The following is a 7676-nucleotide window of genomic DNA, read 5'->3' as shown; positions in this document are numbered from 1 at the left end:
TTAACTAACCCTTAGTGGCATGGTTAGAGACTTTTTGCCTAACTCAACCCTCATCTAACCCAGGGGTCTCATCAAGCATTCATTGCTTTGACCATGGTTATCTCCTTAACCCTTGCACAAGAGTTTACCCCTTAGGTAAAAGCTTTATCCAATGGATAACCCTAACCTAACCTTAACTTTTACCTTCTAAGGTAACCTTCATGTCTTCTCAAGCATTTAATGCTTCTTACCTCTCCTCTGAAGCAGTCATATGTTGACAATTGTCACCATTTCATTGGTGAGAATTGTAAACATGGATTGATAGCTTTCAATCCTGACCCTTGATCGGATCATTCAATCTTGACCATCCATTGCCCTATTTCTTCTATAAATAGAGCTCTTATTCCTCTATTTCTAAGGATCCAAGTCTTTAGCATCATACTTATACTTAATTTAATAAGCATTTAGCCTCTCTTTGTAATAGAAATAAATCTAATAATCATTTTAGAGTGTTTCTATCATCTTAGATTAAATCATATAGCTAGTATATCATGTTAGGATAGTATTTTTACTAACCATGTCATCTTATCATCTAGTTTAGTTCATTTACTAGAATCGTGCATAAATAGGATGCATTCATACTAAATTCGATCAAAAGCATCCCTCGATCTTGCATTCGTCATCCCTAAGTCACTTTGCTCAGTGATCTGAGAGCAAATGCATTGGCTTGAGGGACCTTGTGAGATAGAGAACCATGTAACACTCCTTGAGAAGTTGAGCCATTCCTCATGGCCCCATAACTTGCACCAAGAGTCCCATGGGTGTGTGGGCAAGTCTTTGAATATTTTCACATTTTGGATTTCATTGAACCGCTTTTCCCGCATACAGACATAAATTCAAATTTGGACAATTGATTGTTGGTTTATTCTTCTACTTTCAAAATTTCTTTCCCGGTATAGGCGAAATACAATGGTCAGATGATACACCGGCATGCCTGCAAATCAAGAATAGTATCGAGATGCTTGGTAATGAGTTTACAAAGGTTATCTAGGGATACTTTAAAGATTTCTAGAAGAAAATGCATGACAAAGAAAGGATACCGACATAGGTGGTGAAAAGGTATAAGGACTCTATCTATTTTATGATTGATATTGAAACTTGTTAGATGGAGGCAACAAATCCTAGGACTTTATGGGTTATGCCTATGGGGTATGAGGGAGGAGAAGATATCTTGATTATTTATGTTGAAGACCTCCTATCCAAACCGGTAGATCCCAATGTATCTAGGTTTTTGAACATTTAAAGAGAAATCAATAGAGGTAGGCTAAACCAGTAATAGACAAGAAGGTTAGAAAAGAAGTTGAGCAATTTGTTATCGAACAAGGCTTTGCAAAGTAAATGATTGATGAAGCTAGAGAAAGATTTGATGAAAATAAGGCTGGAACATCTTGTGCACCTACCAGTAGACAAAACAAAAGTACAGTTGTGAAGGAGAATCCCCCTCCTCCTCCAAAGATACAAATCAAAAGAAAATCTAAGGAGATTGCACTGGAAGCACCTAAAGCTACCAGTAAGACGAAGAAAGAACAAGCACACAGGGCTTCTGTAGAGGAAGAAGTAGAGGAAACAAAGTTTGAAGGAGGCAAGAAGGAATTGAGAGCAAGTGGTAAGAAATCAAAAGTGGTTGGAGCACCTACTGTTAAATTAGTCAAACCATAGGTAACCAAATCTATTATACTTGAGAAATTATTGAATAATGTAAGGAGTTATGGTATTTTGGTTGGTGTACACAAGAGTTATAATCATTTTGATGAGGAAGAGCACAAACATATTGAAGATTCAGTTGTTTGGTACATGAATCATTATAGTAAATAATTAATTGAGTCACAAGGATCAATACCTGATTCTTTGTATGGTAAAATGGAAGCAAGATGGCAGGCTGCTGTTAGGAAGGATAAGGAAATAATTGAATATGTATTAATGCATTTGCAACCGGAGACCTCACAGGAGGATGTACAAGATATTTTTTCAAGATCAAAATCCTTATTCCAGACCAAGAAGAGGTTAACAAGATTACTTATTGGTGAGTCCCAGTCTATGCAAGCTAAGACTGAGGAGATTCTGAAGAAGCAGTAAAGATAGGAGGTAAAATTTTGTCCACCATTTGCAACTTATCATTGTTTGTTGATGATATTGATAAGAAGAGGAAGGCAAAACGTAGGAGCTAAAAGTTTTGAGTGAATTAGTTAACCCCTTAAATGATTCAACAACCATTTTTGGAAGAGCGGTTATTTGCATACAGCAGAAGCTTAAGCCATATGAGGTAGAGCGGGTAAAGAGGACATCATCACTGCAAGAGTTACAAACTCACTTAGTCCCCAAGTTACAAATTTTGCAGAGAGGTTATAAGGAAACAGAGGCAATTTTGGCTACACCGAAGATGAGCAAGCTTGATGCAATGGAGGAACTTGCATACCAGATCCGAATACATATAGAGATTACATCTACTCTTTTGGAGACTTGGGAGAATGACTTGAAACTATTAAAGTCTAATTTTGTAGACGTTTTTTCTTAAAATGGCATTGTAAAACATTTTGAACTCTTATATTTGGTAATGCAAATTTTGATATATATTGCATTTATCTTTGTATGTATTTGCTTACCTTTGTCATTGATGTCAAAGGGGGAGTAGTATGAGGTCAAAATTTTGTAAAAGGGATTAGTATAATTTTTGTAATAGCATGTAATTACTAAGGGGGAGTTTTGACTTTTGAGTTGAGTCATGATTTTTGTCATCAATGCCATCAATGCCAAAGGGGGAGATTGTTGGCTTGATGATGATGATATGATGTAATAGGTTGATTGATGACTTGTTTTGTGTTGTCATTGATGGAAACCATGTTTTTTCAGTCATCTAAGTCATTTAGTCCAACCGGTAGAGGAAGCAGTTATACAGTGAACCGATAAATAGGAATAGTGTTATGATCAAGCGACCAGTACGGAAGATCGGTGAAAAGTTAAGTGTTGCAGTTTGGAATGTATGTTCATGACATTGACAAGAGTCTATGACTGGAACCACATCAATAGATTTGAAGTTTTGAGCGAGATATGATGTACTGAGCAGTCAGTCAGGAAGAACAGTTAACCGGTAGAGCAGAGTTACTTAGATCGGTAAACCGGTAGACTTAATGTTTTATTTTTGAGTTATGATGTATGTGGCCGACATGAGTAAAGAGTAATGTGTAAGATAGTCTAGATACATTGAACCTAGGAAATTGTTCCAAGGTTATTTTGCCAACTTAGCAGAGTTGTTTATAAAAAGGTGAATATTGTGTGATGATGTATGAGATGAAGGATCTACAATGAGAATTTGATTGTGCAGTGTAAGGTGAAGCTATGTATGAATGTTTAGTCGGTGATTGAAGCAAAGCTGACATGGATCTATTAGGCACAAAGGTGTTGTATGTAGATCACTTACCTGTTGTTTCCTAACAGTTGCAACAATATGAAAATCCCTTAACTGGGTAGGTCCTAACAGGTCTGATCTTGTAAACCCCTTCACCGGGTGACTCGTTAATTTGGGTTTAAATCCTTTAGAAAGGTTACTCCTAATAGGGTAGAGCTCCTAACATGGTTGAGGTTAAAATCCCTTCACTGAGTGACTCATAACAGGGTTTGTTCTTAATCGGGCATTATTGTAAAGCTCCTTACCGGGCTAGGCCTTTAACAGGGTGCATTCTGAAAGAGTGCAAATTTTGTGGGTACTAATTCGCACTATGGTTTTTCCCATTTGGGTTTCCATGTGAAAATATTTGTGTTATGTGTTTCATGATTTATTGGATGTTTGCATACGTGGTGATATTTCTTGCATGCTTATTATTTTTCAAGTTGGTTAAAGTGGTGATCAGATTTATATTGTTTTTGCTTGCATTGATTCACCCCCCCCCCCCCCCCCCCTCAGTGCCTTATAAGTTTATCATCTATGTTATTTAATTTTTTCCAACATCCTTTTTAAGGGATTTGTAGGTGCCTAAAATATTAGTAGAAAATAATTTATAATAACATCCACTTGTAGTTTGCAAATGCATTCATAAGGGATAAAGGGGTTCATTAGTACTAGTAAATAATTACTTGTGATAGAGTTAATAAACTCCTCAAGTTGTGAACTTGGAAAGGTAGGAAAGGTGTCTCTTGGTGTTCCATGCAAATGACTCTTAACTTCCCCAAGTTAGGTGTTTGGAAATGAGGGAGAAGATGTCTTTTGGAAAGCCAAACCAAGTGATTCTACACATTTTAGAGGAATTCTAAGGTGTGGGGTGTTTATTTTTGTAAGAGGATTTTGAGCTCCTCCTCTTCCTATTTAGGAAACCTCTAGTGATATTCTTCTTCTAATGTCTCTATAAATTGGAATCTTTGGATGATGGTACGATATTTCTATGTTGAATATATTTTGTTGAGAGTTCATAAGTACACCAATATTGTCAAATTAAAGAAAAAGGAGAAAAGGAAGTGTGTGTCATTCTAATCTTGTTTCAACTATAATACATACTTGGCCTCTCTTTTTGGTGGAGTTTCTTCCCTTAAGATTTTCTCTACATAAATATTATGATAGGGTTTGTTATTTTTTTATTCTATAATTAAACACGCCTAATTGAATTGTTGTTTAAGAAAGGAATCTTTAATATCATATTTTCATTCAAATTTTAGATTTCCATACTGTAGTAGTTACCTTTGTTATCTTGATAGTTAGGGAATCACTTTTAGATTTGATATATTACTATTGTTTCTAGTTTATCAATATAAAGTGTGCATTTTGAGAAATATATTTTTATATCTTTTATTTATGCCTAGAATAATTTCCCATTTAAACCCTACCATGGTCACCTATTTTAGTAATAATGATATCTTTATGATGATCATATTGAGATCAACTTAAATGACCATGATGTGCACATATATGTTCAAATTACCAATCAAGTTTTGATAAAAGCATTAAAAGAAAGCTCAATACCATCATCAATTAGATATTTTTTTATGACACATTGGTAGATCATCCCATTGACATGAAAATTCTACAAGATCTTAGACCCTCAGTGAATATTTCTAGTAGTATAACCAATCCGTTCCCTTCTTATTAACCCACTTCTACCACTAACATCAACCCTATTGTTACCTCTTTTACTTTATTCATATCGCATTACTATTGGTCATACCTAAAGGTTGTAGTTCATCTTGTTATGCCCTACATACTCGCCCCCTCTATTTCACTCCTAGAATTGTGGGTCCCCCTTTTCTTGTCTTGTTTTCCTATTGTTTTCCTTCCTTTTCGGGTGCTCTTTGCTTTGCTTCTCCAGAGTTTTTGGTTTTCGAAACCCCGGAGTTATTTTGCTTTCCCTTTGTTCGCACTTTGGAACCCTAGGTTCTTGAGATCCCGAAGTGCGCTCCATCCCTTTGTTTCTTTTGCTTTGTTCAACTTTAGAGATTTGAGTTCCTGAAACCCCGATGTCTTCATTGTTTTTCTCTTTGATGCTTTAGAATTTAGAAATCCTGAAACTCCGAAGTATCCCCTTGTTGGTTTTCTTGGATTTCAAAATTCCAAGATTCCAGAGTCTCGAAGTCCTGTTTGTTTTTTGTCTATGTCTTGGGATTTCATGTTTTTGAAACTTTGAGGTCCCCTTTGTTTTGTCTCATTGGAAGATTCTAGGATCCCAAATTTCTAGAATCTCGAGCCTTCTCCTTCGTCTTTCTTTGGAGCTCCAAAATCCCAGAATCTTGAGACTCTAGTTTCTCTTTATTTGTTTTGTGGTCTGCCTATGGAGTTCAAACGTCACTTGTTCAGTGACCCCCACAACTCTAGGATCTTCAAACCTTGGGGTGTGCCTTGGTTTCTATGCTAAGTTGAGGGTATAAATAGTCTTGCCAGGGATTTTTTTTTTCTCATTTGCGCACTTTGATTTCTTTGTAGTTCCTTGCCCTCTTACAATTTGGCGATCCCCTGAGGCACGCTTTGCCTCTTCTCCTTCCTTTGTCTGGGTAAGTCCTCCCCTTCCTGAACTTGTGTTTGTGTTTTCCTTTCTTTGGTGTGTTTTGTTTTCATTTTGCGTGTTTTGGTGTTTCGTAGCTTAGGTTTTTTGTTTCAATAAGTCAAATTATCAATAGTTAGGATTTCTCCCGATCTTCTGGTGTTCTGAGATCCTAGGTTTCTGAGATCCCGCTCTTTTGTCCTTTCCCTTACTCTGGAACCTTGGATTCCTTGGATCCTGAAGTCCCTTTGGTCTACCTTTCCTTCACTCTAGAACCTCAGGTTCCCGAGATCTCGGAGTTTCATTAAGGGTTGGCTTCTTGTCTCACCGAAATCCCGGGATTCCAGAGGAAGAGCCTATTTCCCATGTTCGCCCAACTTCGGAACCCCAATTTTTTGAGGTCCCGAAGTAAGTTCCTGAGTACCCTTTCCCTTACTTTAGAATCCCAGGTTTTTGGGATCCCAAAGTTTCTTGTGGCCTATCTATCTCAAGCCTTTGGAACCCTAAAATATCAGGATTCCAAAGTCATTCCATTATCCTCTTGCCCTCCACTTTTGGATCTTGGGATCCCGAAGTAGTGAACCTCACTACCAATATCACTCGAAAACCTCGATATCCTAGTGTGAGCTCCCAGAGATGTTTCCAAGCTTCGGGATCCCGAAATCATGCTTAAGGGTTTCTTTTGACCCCAGAACCCCAAGATTTCGAAGTCCATTGTTTTTAAAGTAAATATCCTAAGGCACTAATTATGTATATTCCTTTTTTGAAGATTGAAGAATTCTTATGGAAACATCGGCCACCCCAAGGAAGAAGACCAGAAGTGAAGTCGGGCTTGAGAAGAATCTAGTCACAATGAAGTACTAATACCAGGGCCAAACATTGGTCTCCAAATTTGAAAATGAGATATAATGGGTTATCAACACAAAAATAGGGCATATTGACCTAGATACGATTAAGAAGGAAATGACTCAACCAAACCTCAAAGAAGAATATAGGAGAATTAATAGGTTTGGGCTCATGGAGGCCATAGTCTTTCCACAAGCGGTACAATCTCTAGAGCTAATACTTGCAATAACTGAACGTTATGACAAGGATACCAAGAGATGCATGGACACCAAAGGGAATGTAGTGGTCGAGCTCTCCCCCGACATGCTCACTATGTCCTTCAGTATTCCACAATATGAGAAAGTCCTTTAGACAACCAAAGTTGAAGTAGTCCAAAATTTCAATAAGAATGGTGTGGACAACAGGTACCATATAAATGAGGTGTGGCTTGAAGAACCAAGAAAATCAGGATTGAAGGCTATAGACAATGTAGTCATATAAATCTATCCATTTTAATTAAATGAATATTTCGCTATTTATTTGATTAAAAATCCACTAGCCATCAGTTAATTAAATTAATATTTAATTAATTTATTCCCAAAACATTCTTCTATTAATTAAATAAATTATTCAATTTATTTTAATTAATTCATTAAATCAAATTCAAATCAATTAAATAAATAAAATCTATTTATTTAATAAAATCCCCTTTTCCTCTTTTAAATAAATTAAATAAAACATTTATTTAATTCATTATCCCCACCCCACTTGCATTTTCCTACAAATGCAACTTGCACACATTTATTGGAATAAATGAATTTTTATTTTAATAAAATCCTATTTTCCCTC

The sequence above is a fragment of the Cryptomeria japonica genome, chromosome 10 (assembly GCF_030272615.1).
Source record: "Cryptomeria japonica chromosome 10, Sugi_1.0, whole genome shotgun sequence".
In the NCBI taxonomy this organism is placed as follows: domain Eukaryota; kingdom Viridiplantae; phylum Streptophyta; class Pinopsida; order Cupressales; family Cupressaceae; genus Cryptomeria; species Cryptomeria japonica.
Note: the sequence above shows the minus strand (reverse complement) of the source record.